The 15,339-nt window shown below is 42.9% G+C and overlaps 2 protein-coding genes across 5 annotated transcripts in view; one reads left to right on the top strand and one right to left on the bottom strand.

Annotated features, from left to right (window-relative positions):
* The window catches only part of IL1RL1 (interleukin 1 receptor like 1), a 37,894-nt gene extending 25,232 nt beyond the window's left edge, over positions 1-12,662 (bottom strand). For 2 of the 4 annotated variants that reach the window (XM_073897911.1, XM_025869063.2), the window contains exon 1: positions 12,479-12,659. The gene's annotated coding sequence lies outside the window, so the exon portion shown is untranslated. Of the gene's footprint in view, positions 1-12,478 lie in introns of all 4 variants that reach the window. The other 2 variants (XR_012379883.1, XM_073897912.1) reach the window with 2 other exon arrangements.
* The window catches only part of LOC112821706 (large ribosomal subunit protein eL19-like), a 475,653-nt gene that overhangs the window by 411,805 nt on the left and 48,509 nt on the right, over positions 1-15,339 (top strand). The window lies entirely within an intron of this gene.

The raw sequence follows: 15,339 nt of genomic DNA, 5'->3' as shown, positions 1-15,339 counted from the left end.
TGCATTTGGATTGTGGCACTCAAATATTTCATAACTTACAAGATATCATGCAAGACTTCTCCATTTGTCTTGCCTGGTATCATAACTAAATCAAGATGTAAGTATCATATTCCAGAGCTGGCCATGTATGGCCTGGTCTTCCTGTAAGCCACGTTAAAAACGAGGACATTTTTATCATATTACACATACATGAATCCAGGTGGGTCAGGTTTTTACTCAGTAATTTTCACAAGAATAAGCAAAGGGGAAATCTTTTCCCCATTTCATTAGAGAGCATTCTGGATGTCCCTTTTCTCCCATTTCTCCTGATGGGGTGTCTGTAGAGCCTGCAACAGATGGCGGGCAGATCCTGTGTGGTGGTAGGTGGTCTTGGGGGAAGGCTCTGGGGGGCAACACCATCCACTGTGTCACCTTGGGCAGAGTACTTATCTTTTGATTCTTCTTTGCCACACTTCAAACTCTAGGAGATCTCAACGCTCCTTCCCTGCCTCACCCCTAAGAAAAGCAACTTCTCCCATAGGCTTCTTCAATCTCAGTGATGGCAACTCCATCCCTCCAGTTGCTCAAGCCAAAACTCGCTGTGTGTGATTGCCTCTTCTTTTCCTCACACACCTGACCTGCAATCCATTAGGACATCCTATAGGTTTCACCTTCGAACACAACCTACTTGCAACCACTTCTCCCCACCTCCTCTGCCACCTTCCTCTCCCTAGCCACCATCACCTCTAGCCTCAATGGCAACCATAGCTTATAAGAGTTATCCCTGCTTCCACCAGTGCCCCCCTTCAGACCGCTCCTAATAAAGAGGCTTCAGAAATTCTATTAAAACCTGTCAGATCATATAGGCCTCCAATGTCTTCCTACTTCACCCAGAAGAAGAGCCAACCCCCTTACAGCAGCTCTGAGAATATCCATCACTCTCCTGACTCCTCTTTTTCAACCCTAAACACACGAGGGCAGTTTCTACTGTACCCTTGCTCTTCCTTCTGTCTGGACAGCTTCTTCCAGTTACCCACCAGGCTAATTTTCTCACCTCCTCGAAGTCAGTGTTCCTGTGGTACCGTCTCAAAAAGACTTACCCTGACTACTTAATTTTCTTTTTTTTCTCCCTCCCTTTCTTTTTCTCTTTCTTTCTTCCTTCCTTTCTTCCGTCCTTCCTTCTTTCCTTCCTTTCTCTTACTTCTGAGTAACTTTTTTCTTATTGAGCTTAAATTCACAGAACAAAATCAATCAGATGAAAGTGACAATTCAGTTGCATTTAGTATACTCACAGTGTTGTGAATCTACCACATCTGTCTAGTTCCCAAACATTTTCATTGCTCCAAATAAAATCCCATTCCCATTAGTAATTACTCCCCCTTCCTTTCATTCTCCAGCCCCTAGCAACCACCAGTCTGCTTTCTGCCTCTATGGATCTGCCTCTTCTGAATATTCCATATAAATGGAATCATCCGATAAGTACCTTTTATGTCTGGCTCCTTTCATTTAGCAGAGTATATTCACGGTTCATCTATGTTGAAGAATATATCAGTACTTCATTTCTTTTAGTGGTTGAATAATATTCCATCGTATGAATATACCACAATTTCTTTATCCATCCATTCATTCACGGACATTTGAGTTGCTTCTACCTTCGACTATTGTGAATAGTGCAGTCATGGACGTTGATGTCAGAACATTCATTTGAGTATCTGATCAATCAACTTTAAATGGCTGCGTTTCCTCCCCCATTCCCTATTTTCTTACCCAGCTCTGGCCTTTTAATGGGGCAACCACGAGCTTTTAATTTTCTACTTATGAATTGTGTTTCTTGTTTGTATTCTTTTTCCACCATTAGATTATGAGCTCTAGAAGGAGAGGTAATTTTTGTGAGTTGTGTCCATGGATACAGCTCACACACCAGGCAGAGTGCCCAGCACAAAGTAGATGCTTGGAAATGTTCGTTGAATGAACTGGTACAACCAACTAGGGGTTGAAATATTTGGTCTGGAAAGGAAAGGTCTGTATACAAATCTGAGCAGGAGCAATGTACTTTGGGCTTTGCTTTTCCATCTCTTCCTTGAAACTCTAGCTTTTCTGTTCTATCTTATGATAAGGTGAGGCCTAAGTCACTCTTGGAATATCCCATGGGAACTCCTGAGGCCAAGAAGAGAGTGTCGTGCAAGCCAGAAGGAACTCTGAGGACTGAGGACAGAGAGGAGGGAGAAACAGAGGTGCTGGCCATATGAAAACCAGCCAGCCATCTTGTGCAATGACTACATTATAACCAAGATCCCCTTAAGACTAATACTTTATGAAGATTTTATAACCTGTAGCCTGCATCTCTCATTCTTCATTTATTTCTTGTATATCTTCCTTTCTCTTGGGCTTAGTCTGGCCTTTATTTTCCCAACATTAGAATCAGCATCTATAATTTATGTGAGAATTCTAAAATGTACCTGGGAGTTTAAGTGCATAGAATAGCCAAAATATTGTTCAAAAATAAGAACAAAGTTGGAGAACCCACATAACTTGACTTTAAAACTTAATATAAAGCTATAATAATGAAACAGTGTGGTGTTGGCATCAAGATGGACATATAGATCAAAGGATCAGAAGAAAAGAGTCCAGAAATAGACTCAAACATGCAGAAAATTGATTTTTGATAAAAGCAACAACATAAGTCTATGGGAAAGCATAGTTTCCAACAAGTGATGATGGAAAAACGGGCTATCTGTATGGATGGAAGACATATCTTTATCTCACATTATACACAAGTAAAAATTAAAATGGATCATATTTGTAAAAATTGCATAGTGAAAAATCTTCATCGTTTTCCTACTGGACAAGGACAAATATTTCTTAGACTAGATACAAAAATCAGTAATCATGAAAGAAAACTAAATTCAGTAATCATGAACGAAAACTAAATTCATTGGTTTGAATAGGCCAAGCTGCAGGCAGGCAAAATACAATTTATATATCTGATGGAAAACCTGTATCTATAATTTATAAATGACTCATACAATCAATGTGAAGAAGACAAAGCAGCCTGATTTTAAAAAATGAGAAAAAGACTCAAACTGCGACTTCACAAAATATACGGATGGCCAACAAACACATAAAAAAGATGCTCAGAATTACTAGTCATTAGAGAAATGTAAATAGTTAAAACTACGATGAGATTCTATTTGACGATATTACAAAGACTGACAATACCAAGCGTTGGCAAAAGGCTGTGGTGCTACTAGAACCCCCATACATCCCTGGTGGGAATGTAAAATGATAAATGACTTTGGAACACAGTTTGGAAGCTTCTGGCAACTGCTCACCATGTGGCCCAGAAATTCTTCTCAGGGTTTACCCAAAGGAAATCAAAACTTATGCCCACAAAAAGACTCGTACCCAAACAGTCACAGAATTTTGATGACCAGCAACACGTGAATGGACATGATGGAATGCTACTCACAATAAATAAAGGAAGGACACAATATGAATGGATTTCAGAAACACTGGGCTGCATGAAAAAAGCCAGGTGTAAAAGAGTACACACTGTATGATTCCATTTCTATAATGTTCTAAAACTGCAAAGGTAATGGGAGGGAGTTTGTGGGAGTCAATGAACCGTAAAGGAAGAGAATTTGAGAGAAATAAGAGAAATTGATGGGATGATATCTGAATTTAAGATGATGGTTTCATACGGTACGCATTTGTCACAGCTTACTGAACTTTACACCTAAAATGTGTGCACTTGATTGCATGTACATCTTGGTGAGTCGATAAACAAAACCAAAAGTTAAGGAACATCTACTCTGCGACTTCACAATTCCACTTTCAGTATTGCCCCAAGAGAATTAAAAGCACATGTCCACAAAACACTTGTGAAAGAATGTTTATGAATGCCATACTCATGTATCAGAAACAGGAAACAATTCAAACATCTATCAGCAGGAGAATGGATAAAGAAAAGGCATTTAAAAAAAAGGAACTACTGATATAATACCATGATGAATCTTGAAAAGATCACATCCAGTAAGTTTGAGTTTGTTGCAAAATAAAAAATAATAAAGCACTGCCCATCCCCCCCCAAATTATGCTTAAACATGAAGAATATATATCACATGTTGCACTTCTATAAAGCTCAATGGCAAGCTAATTATCTCTTGCTGGGAATCAGAAAGGATGTGTTTGAAATTGTGGGAATTTGGTGGGAAAAGGGTGGGTAGGAACTTTCTGGGAAGAAGAAATGTTTTCTATGGTGTTTGGGATGGTAATTACTTAAGTGAATATAATCATTAAATCACATTCGACATTTAAGATCTGTGGTTTCAATTGAGTTAGTTATTTCCCAGTAAAACAATAAAATAAAATAAAGTCTTATTTTCCAACATATGTAATAGAAGAAGCACTCTACTGAAGTCAAGAGACCCAGCTTCATTTCTGGGATACTGTGAGAAATCTCCACTGGAGGTCTTGCCAGTGTTTTGTCATCAAACTTCCCCAAATAAATGATCTGTAGAGAAAACTATTAATTTTTTTGTGGGAGGGAGGAGAATGATTCCAGGAATAAGTTATCTGGAACAAACTCTGTGGTCTGTCCTTCCCCCCGCCCCCCGCAAAAAAAAAAAAAAAAAAAAAAAAAAAAAAAAAAAAAAACTTTTAGGTAAATTTCTTCCCTGAATTTATTTCCAATTTTTTATCTAAGATTATGAGCAACCAGCTAAGCTCATTGGTCATTTCTTGGGTAGTGCTTGAAATATCTGACAGAAACAACATCACATTGGCACTGACCAGTGACAAGGACACTGGCCACTGCAAAGGAGCTGGGCTTAACCCTGTGCTTTCTGGATCATGGGGAGGTCCCAGGGGAGTACAGTGGAAGGTATTGTGGTTGTGGGGAGGGGTACTTCCTTACTCATCAGTAAGGAAGTATTTCAGTGTTTTAATAACTAGCATGGACCTGCATACCAATTCTGCATCAATAGGGCTTGGAAGCACAAAATGTTGAACCCAGACCCCTGTGAGGGCCTCTCTCAGATGTCTATCGCTGTTTCAGATCCTGGGGGTACAGCAGTGCACCAAGCAAAACAGTGACAGGTGAAAATATCGGCCCACATGGAATTTACCTCCTGGCAGAGAAGAAAGACCATAAACAATATAGAGAAGTAAAAAATATTTATAACCGATTTTAGATGGTATTACAAATAGAAAAAGAAAACAGACGAGGGAGGGAAAGAGAGGTGGAGACATGGAATTTTAAGTAGGGGGGCCTGGGAAGGCCAACCAGGAAGGGGACATTGGATACACTGCCGAAGCAGAGCCTGGGCAGAAGGGGCAGGCCATGTGGATGCGCCGGAGTGGAGCGGGCCTGGTGGGTCAGAGGAGAAGCAGGGAGCCATGTGCTCGAGTGGAGGAAAAAATGGCAGAAAAGTAAGAGCAGTTTGGAGGTCTGACGATCCACGCCTGCAAAGTTCCATGAGTCATCTTGAGCCCTTGGATTTATACTCAGTGAGAAGGAAAGTGTTGGAGGATTTCAAGCCAAGGAATGGCATGGGAGCTGAAAATGTCCTTAAGGAGGACTAGGGGTGAAGGAGAAGAACAGATCAGAAGGCTCTGTTGTCCTCCAGGCAAAAGGCAGATGGCAGCGTAGGTGGTGAGAGAAGGCTGGAGTTTGGATATACCTTGACGTACAGCTAATAGGATTTTTTGATGGATAGGATCTGGGACGTGAGAGAAAGAGAGCAGCCAAAGGTGACTCCAGGGTTTGACCTGAGCAACTGGACAAAGGGGTTACTAGACACTGAGATGGGGAGACTGCAGGTGGAACAGATTTTGGAATAAGATTGGCTCGGTGGGGGACATATTCAGCTTGACATACCTATTAGACGTACTACTGAAGATGGCAAGTCAACAGGGGGGGTCCTTGCTCCTGACGTTCAGGAAACACATTCAGGCTAAGGAAAAAATTTGGGAGATACCAGTGTATAGATGAAATTAAGCCCGGGAGACTAAATGAGATCTTCAAGAGCGAAAGGAGACAGACCAGGAGGGCACAAAAGAGCAACTTCTTATTTTCACCATGAAACTTCCCTGCAGAGAAGTATTCACTTTTCCCTAAAAGATAAATTTGGATCTCTCTGTGTAAAATACTGGAGGAGTGTTGAGAATTCAGCATAAGTTAAAATAAATTGTTAATTTATCATCCTCTCTCTCTGTTTCTTTTTCTTGTTTGGATTGTTTGCTTGATTGTTTTGTAAATAACTTGATGGAATCTGAATCCACTTTGGGAACACTGCATTATTTGTTTCTTTAAATTTCAATTTGTTAATAAATCGACAAGATCATAATGGCATTATGCTATTGTCATTGTCACTGATTACCCCCATGTCCTTGCTAAAGCCAGGGTCAGTCCTCCGCCTTCACCTTCCCTTGAAGGTGTCTCGGTCACAGGTGAGCGACTTCTCCTGCATCTTCTTGCAGGACCCCCACTGGCTGCTCTTTCATGCCTCCCCTCTCCCTTTACTTCATGGTTTAGTCCTTGGAGCTCCTTTCTTCTCTACCTTCACTCATCCCTGATGTGATGTCATCCAGTTTTTGTTGGTTCCCAAACTCCTCGGGCGCTTCCCAGGCATCATCTGAAACTGGTTCCCATACATGGGGTGGGGTGGGGGGGTATGCAGAGAGAGGCTGAAGAAAGAGGCAGGCCACCCTGGATAGGTAGGTGGCAGTCTTAATGAGCAAAGGAACTTACTTGCGAGGTAACAGCAAGACGAATAGACCTCTGCACCTGCCCGCCAAATCTTAGAAGTTTGTATAGAGGACTTAACTGGGTTCAGGAATGTATACCCTCCAGATGGTCTCAGCACCACATTGCTCTCTCAAGTGGATGCCCTGGGAACAGACTCTGGGAGTGGAGAAAGCAAGCGGGACCCACATTCCAAGGTTGGGGGAGGAGGGGAGGAGCCTCTGACTCCCAGCTTGAGGGGCAACCAACTGTCACATCCTCTCGGTGACCTCCCCCAGCAGTTTCCTGGTTTTAAACATCACCTACTCACTGATTACACACTGGTAAACCTGCTGTGCTGACTTGTCCCCTGAACTTCAGACTCAAGTAGTCACCTGCAGACTTGACACCTCCACCATGTCCTAGGTCTCTCAAAATCAACCTGTCAAGGCTGAATTCCTGCTGTTCTCTGAAAACCTGTTCTAATAGCCTTTAACATCCTGGTTGATGGTAACTCCGTCTTTACGGCTGCATAAATAAGAATCCCTGGAGGTGTCCTTATGCTTATTTTTCTCCAACACATTCCCTCTAATCTATCAGCAAGTCCCGCTGAATCTACTTTGCAGGTATATTCAGGGCCCAAGCACGTGCCCCCTGGTCACAGCCCTCACCGGTGGTCCAGGGCCCCTCCATCTCTTGCCTGGATGACTGCATTTGCCTCCAAATTAGTCTCTTTGGTCCTTCCCTTGCCTCTTATAATCTGTTTGGAACAGAAACCATCATGATCCTGTCGATCACCCTTCTCCTCAAGCCTTCCCTTTTATCCAATGAAAGCCAAATTCTTTGTAATGGACAAGAAGGCCCTTCCGTGGTCTGCCACCCTTCACACCTCTCTGATTCAGGTTCTTCCGTGCTCCCTACCCTCGTTCCACTCCATGCACACCTTTCTCCTCCCTCTTCCTTGAACACCCCACACCTGCCACCACCTCTGAGCATTTGCACTAGCTGGCTCCTCTATCTGAGATTCCCTCCCACCAGGCATCTGTCCAGGTCATTCCCTCACTTTCTCCTTAATGGGGTCTACCTCCTCCTCAACTAACCCTACACTCCCAGTCTCCCTATTCTGCTCTATTTTTTTCCATGACTTTTATAACCTTCTCACACACAAAATCCTTGACTTATGCATCACATATATATTTTTTTCTATTTTGTTCCCTTATGTATCCTATTACAGGTCCTCAATAAATAGCTTTTGAATGAACAAATGAACAAACATTGTTAGGCAAGCATGAAGATTAATTTACTCTCCAAATAGATTGTTACTGAATTGAATCCCATATTTAAGGATGTTTTCATTATAAAGGTAGAAGGAGAAATAGGAGGTAGGTGAAGTAGCTCTGCATTTGGCTCAGAAGCCAGGGGCACAAACCATCACTAACAGATTGAAGAAAGGGAGAATCAAAGTGGGAACACACATATACTAAAGGACAGCGAAAGAAAAAAAGCCAAAAGGAGTCAGGTTTGAATTCAACCTCTGATTTGTTCAAAATACTCCTTAACGACAGAGGAGGCAAAGTCATTCTAAGATCATTTGCTTGGTCACCATGATTTACTTTAAAATGTCTTCATTATATAAAGCTTAATGTTGATCACTTTTTGAAAACCTTAATTTTTTTTGTTTTACCTTTTGAAAAGTAATTTCCCTGATGTCTTTTAAAAGTTGGTATTTATGTCAGCAGTGATCTAACAGAGACTTGTTGGGTGTGACATGCTTAAATTTCCCGGAAACAATGCCCCCCGCCAAAAAAATAAATGAAAATGAAGATAAGGCACTTTGCAACATTCCAGGCCAGAATCTATCAGAGTCCTGCACAAGGAGAGAAAAAAGATGAGGGAATTCACAACTGAACGCTTTGTTTTTACTTCTCTGCTTATCATTCCTACGGAGTAGTAAAACCCAAGGAAACTTGTCCCCCCCCTAAATGCAGGAGTCAAGAGACTGATGTTTTTTAGCATTTAAGGTTACTGCTCAGATGGTGAATTGAAGCCTTCATATACCAGTGTATAGTAAACCAAGCTTCCAGCAGATAGTGGCTGATGTTTTCTGGCCAACTAAGGACTTGGGGTGAAGAAGACTTTAGAAAGCGCTATTTGGTCCTGGGAGTGGGCCAGAAGTGTGAGGAGCAGGGAGAGGGACCAACAACCTCAGATCCATACACGTCATCCCGTTCCCTTTCCTCGGGGATAAGCCTCCGTCCTGGGATCCTCAGTTGGGCGAGTGAGGCCAAGAGTGTGGACACTCCAGTACACCGTGGCTCATCCCCAGTCCCTTCAGCACCTTGACCACAAGGCTTCTGAGAGGGACATGGACAGAAGTCCTGATTGCCAGCTTACAGTGGGCTCAAATGGGCACCTAACCCCCACACTTCAGTCACATTGAAGGAAGTTGTCATAAGTGGCCTTGGATAGGGTCTGTGCTTGTTGAAATTCAAAGTTAACCATCCACCCAGGGAATAAGTTATAAGGTCTTGTTTAGATCTCAGTTACCCTGTAGAGGACACCATCTTTATTCTGTTTTTCCATCGGGGCACTGTCCCCTTTCGCCTGGAGCTCAGCCACACAGGGCTCCAGAGCCAACCCCACAGACTCAACCCAACCCTTTTTGTGCTCATATGCAGTCTTGCTAGAGTGAGCCCAAGCTCTCACCAGCATTGGCATGGCATAGGAGTTGAATGCACAGGATTTGAATCAGCCAGAGCTGGGTCACCCCTACTTCACAGAATTATCATAAGGACAACAGGATATATGGTAGATGAAGAGCACGTGGCTTAGGTGCTGGCCCAGAGCCCACCCTCAGTATATAATTATTGTTGCTGCTTCTGCTATGTTATTACAAGTGAACTAAAGACAATTGTGTCCCACACAGGCTGGAGCCTCCCCAACCATGACCCAGCTCCCTTTCATCACCCCACATCTCCAGTCTCTCCTGAGTCTGCACCCAGTTTTCAGCAAAACTCCTAAAAGAAAATATAGGGGAAAAGCTTCATGACATTGGTCTTGGCAATGATTTCATGGATAAGACACCAAAAGCATAGTAAAATAGACAAAAATCAAGAGAAAAATAGAGGAACTACATTGAACTAAAAATGTCTCCATTAACAAAGGAAATGACCAACCAAGAGAAATGACAATCTATGGGATAGAGGAAAACATTTGCACACTATATGTCTCATAAGGAATTGATTTCTACAATACATAAGGAGCTCTTACAATTCAATAGCAAAGAAAGAACAACCCAATTAAAGCATAGGCTAATGGCTTGAATAGACATTTATCCCCAGAAGACACACAGATGGCCAACAGGTACACGAAAAGATGCTCAACATTGCTAACCATCCAGGAAGTGTAAACCCAAACGACAATGAGATAGCACCTCGCACCTGCCAGGGTGGCTATTATCAAAGAAACAAAAGATAAACGTTGGTATGCACGTGGAGAAATTGGAACCCTGTACGCTGCTGGAGGGAATGCAAAATGGGACAGTTGCTAAGGATAGCATGAAGGTTCCTGAACAAGTTAAAAACAGAAAATAGAACGAGTGATCCAGCAATCCCACTTCTGAGTATTCATCAGGATCTCAAAGAGATATTAGCCCTCCCACGTTCACTGCAGCACTCTTCACAATAGCCAGGGTGTGGAAACAATGTAAGTCCATGGGGAGTTAAATGGGTAAAGAAAGTGAAGCACATACATACCATGGAATGATATTCAGCCCGAACCTTGAGGACATTATGCTAAGTGAAATAAACCAGTCACAGAAGAACAAATATTACGTGATTCCACTGATGCAAAGTCAAATACATAGAATCAAAGAGTGAATGGTGGCTTCCTGGAGCTTAGGGGAGGGAAAAAGGTGGGGGTTGGTAACCAACGAGCATAAGGTTTCAGTTAAGCAAGATGAATAATTTCTAGAGATCTGCTCTACAGTACTGTGCTTTTAGTTAACATTTAGTTAACAATGTCGGCACACTTACAAATTTGTTAAAACGGTAGGTCTCATATTAAGAATTTTTACCACAATAAAATTTAAAAACAAATTTAAAGGCCCCTGTTTAGAATCCAAATAACCTGGCTGGCCCTTTTCCCTTTTTCTTTCTGGAAACTGGACTTGGTTGCTGTCAGAGTTTTGTTCCAGACCAGAGGGACCTTCCCCTTCACCTTGAACGAGGACCCTATGACATGCGTGTGCACACACGTCCGCTACACTCACACCGTTTCAGCCTCACTCCTTGCTGGTAGACTCCCACCTTGGGCCTACTCACAGCAGTGCGTTTGCTCTTGGATCCCAATGTCACCCAAAACTTTGCAGACTCTCTCCTTTGCAGTTGTCCATCTCTGCATTCACAGAAAACTGAGAAGTCTGCAGGGGTGAGCAGAGAAAGAAAGACCCTCCCAATCCCAGGATGAGTATTTGGAAGGACATAGATGAAGAGCTCCCTTCCTGGAGAAGCAGATATCTGAAAACCAGACACTCAGACCCGCTTGAGCTCTTGGCCCATGTCTCCAAGAGTAGAGGCGCCAGTTAGGAAAATACTTTGGGACCAATCGCCTCATCGAAACAACCAGTTTGAGAACACAGAGAACCTGATGACTTGATGGGGATTCTGTAAAGTCCAAATCAGCATCCCGACAGCCAGTCTGCAGGGCACAGACATAAGAGTTCCCAGAGCCAGAAAGGAAAAACATAATGACAACACTGAGAACTGACATTACTCAGCATTTACTGTCAGCGAGGTACTGAACTAAATACTCTGCATTCATTTCATCTTTAGAAACCACCCTTGGAGTTTGGCATTAGGGTTAACATGCTGGTTTTGTGAGTAAGGAATACAAAAATGAAAGCAGTTAGATGAATTGCCTAGAGTCAAGCATCACCTAAGGGCAAGAGCAGGGATTAGATGCAATTCTGCACAACCCCAGGGCTTTCTGACTCAAATTCTCTACAGAGAACAGCAGAAATGGGATAGCAATGTTCATACTGATATTCGGGGGACAACGACACACGGACATTTTGGCCTCAGGAGCTGGTAAGAGAACCGTTGCAGCCATGGAGAAGCACACCTCCCATGTCTCTGCTCCTGGAGGAAATTATTAGGAAATGCTGATGCTCAGTGGGTAAGGCTCTGGGGGCCAGCTCTGCCATGTTTTGATCAACACCCTTGGTCGGGCAGCCTTCAGTGAGAAAGAGAATGGAGCCATCAAGAAGAGCCTCAGAGCAGGCACCAATGACAAATGTGAACTGAAATCAATTATTCACCCCAGCCCTCCTCCTTAAACCCTCCACTTGTTTTCCATCCTGTGTTTCCTTCTCCCTGATGGCTGACTTCTTCTCCCACACCACGCGCCTCTCCCTCACCCCCACTGCCCTGAAGCTCCTTACTTTCTGAGTTCTTTCCCCCAACACATTGGGATTTTCAGGGACTCCAGAAAGAATAGCTGGAATATGCACGCTCTCTGTGTCCACAGCAAGGCCCCTTTGCTTTCCCACCCTCTCCCAGAACTTTCCAACAGATGAGGCCAAATTTCCATATTATACAAACAAGACTACCAAAGACTCCATCAATCTCTAACTGGATTTTCCCATGGGTAATACTATTTTTCCATAAACAACAAAAAAAGATGGCTAGCAATTATTCTTTTTAACCTAATTTTCTGCCTTAAAATGTCATTCCCTTTGAGATAAAAGTATTTAAAAAATAACCCGAGGACACTTACCATCAGCGAGTCATACTTAAGCTCTTTCTTCCCCCACTTTCTACCAACAGAGTTGAACTCTGAACACCAATTTGTTTAATAGGTCTCTGCTAGACACAAAAGCCACTGTTTCTTTAAAAAGCCTCTGATTTTCTTTATCAGTGAGGACACAGGAACCAGGTTCCTGATAAGCTAAACTCATGAACAGTGCTGTTAACAGACGCCGACTACAGTTTTCACCACATTGTCTATTTCAAAGATCTCTGATGATGCTCCCCTCCCAATGTTCACATCATCTCCCTAAATGGTTACATTTCAACTTAAGTAGACTCTTCTTCCCTTGTGGGTGACTTTCTCAGCAAAACCTCCCTGACTGCTTGCAGGTGGCAGGTCTTTCAGTGCCCTGAGGGTGAGTTGGCAGCTGTAACTTCCTGGAAGCTCCAGCTCCTAAAGCAACTGTGCACGTTCCTGCAGCAAGTGTTACTGCTGGTTCCTCAGTGTGAATGGTTTGAAAATCCTAATATGTATCTGGCACATAAGTGGGAGCCAGGCTCCATGGGCAGGGATTTGGCACATGCAATCCCAAGCACTCCTCAGAGCCTTATCGGAGGCTCAGAGACGCTGATGATTCCCTTACCCAAGGCAACAGGCAGTACCAGGAAAAGCCAGGGTCCAAAGCCTCCGCAACTGAGCTTTTTCCATGTGCCACCGGATAGCTAGCCTTGGATGGCGGTAATACAGATCCGTGAACACATATTACAATCATTAGAGCTCTGGATGAACCAGCATTAATCACTTATATGATTTTTGGTTCAAAGTGTTGGTGACTTTCAAACAATCAGGACGTACCATCTGCTAAAGAATTCTCTGTTATAGCAGAGAGACCATGAGCTTTAGATGCATCCTGGTTTTCCCCTTACCAACAGTGTGACCTTGGGCAAATTCCTTAATCTCTCTACATCTTTGTGCAAAGGGTATTGTTATCAATACTAAATGAATAATCTGTATAAGGGGTCAGCCATATTAATGGCTACCGATGGTTTTCTGCCCTATCATATACTCAACCTATTCTGCCCATCACAATTATACCAAACACATGCATGTGCACACATACACACATATACACACATATGCATGCAACACTCCCCCAAAATACTTTTTTTCATAGTTGCTTCAAGAACCCAGTCTCAACAAGGAAGTCAAATTACCTCCTCTCCTTACCTATGGCCACTATACATAAAAGATGAAAAACTGACAGTGGAATCTAATTACACATTACATCATCTTTTTATGGAACATGTTTTTACATGAGGTCATCTATCATCTCTTGTCCGCTGCTAGAGACCTGGGGAAAATATGCTCAAACAAGAAACCAAACAGTAGGGGCGCCTGGGTGGCTCAGTCATTAAGCGTCTGCCTTCGGCTCAGGACATGGTCCCAGGATCGAGCCCCGCATCGGGCTCCCTGCTCAGCAGGAAGCCTGCTTCTCCCTCTTCCACTCCCCCTGCTTGTGTCCTGCTCTCCCTATCTCTGTCTCTGTCAAATAAATAAATAAAATCTTTAAAAAAAGAAAAAAGAAACCAAACAGTACTCATGGCTGCACCCAACATCTTAACAGGCACTGTGAAACATGTGAGAGAACTCTAAGACTCATTCCAGACCTCAAGGAATTTAAACTTTATAAAGAAAAAATAAGATGTGTGTGTGTGTGGGGGGGGATGTAGCATTTTACATATCTAAAAGTTTTTAGTTTAAATTAGAAAGAAATTCACAACAATCTGGATATATTTTAAAAACAGGGTAGGTTATTGGGAGACTATTGAGTCGTCTTTATTCAAGAGTGGAATTCTAAAAATCTTTCTGGCTTGGTTGAGCTACTGGTCTCCTCTAACTCTAGATCTTTTGATATACTTTACCATCATAGGAGTGTTGAGACAGCAGTGTTTAGAAACTCGGGCCAACTCTGCTGTGGAATTTATCTTTCAAAGAGTCTCTCAGGATTGTTACTTACATACTTTAATGTTATCAGAATGAGTAATGGTACTTTCAGTGTTTCCATCAACAGTTTAAACGATTTGAAGTTCAGCGAGGCCAATGCCTCTCGCAGTCTATCAGGTTTATTTGAAGGAACAGAGAGGCGCCTCATAGCCATGGGCAGCTTCAGGAAATTTCTCTTTAACCATCTCTCTATCTGCAAGAGCTCTGAAAAATGTGGAATTCAGAGATGCCTGCTGATGCACCCAGCTGGCAGGGAAAGACTACTGGACTGTGTGAGAGACGAGAGCCCACCCCTCAAGAGTTTCTTCCCAGGCCTGAAGATGGTGCACTTCAAGTATGATTTTCCCACTAGAAATGACTGGACTCCTTGGAGGTGACTCTCCTAAACAAAAGCACCCCAGAACCAACAGAATGTGATGCTTCTCTATGAGAAAGCAGAGCAACATACTGTGGCAACTCGCCATTCAATGACATGAAAGGAAAGATCAAAATTGGTTGAACTCATTCATCTGAAATGAGAACAAAAGATTGGCAGTGTTGGAACAGCAGAAATGTGTCTGGGGAGTGTGTGCGTGCGTGCGTGTGTGTGTGTGTGTGTGTGCGCGCGCGCGTGCGCATGTATACAGGTGCTTGTTTGTGTGTTTACGTGTGAGTTTTGTCCACGTGGAGAGGACATCTTAGCTCTGCACCCAAACCCAAAACATCAAATGTCAAAAATCTCACCAAACTGCCCAAACTGAGAGGTTAGTTGGTCTTCCTTGCACCTTGGAGAACTGGGAATAACTGGCTCAGACTCACGGCCAATTTCACAACCAAATGACAACCCAGGTCCTCCCTATGATGTCCACTAATTCCTGGGCTCATTATGTCAAGGTCCCCCCTTG

This window comes from Callorhinus ursinus, unplaced genomic scaffold (genome assembly GCF_003265705.2).
Source record: "Callorhinus ursinus isolate GAN/ISIS: 27379988/994484 unplaced genomic scaffold, GSC_fseal_2.0 scaffold10, whole genome shotgun sequence".
NCBI classification, from domain to species: domain Eukaryota; kingdom Metazoa; phylum Chordata; class Mammalia; order Carnivora; family Otariidae; genus Callorhinus; species Callorhinus ursinus.
The sequence above is the reverse complement of the archived record's forward strand: the minus strand, read 5'-3'. Positions and strand labels throughout refer to the sequence as shown.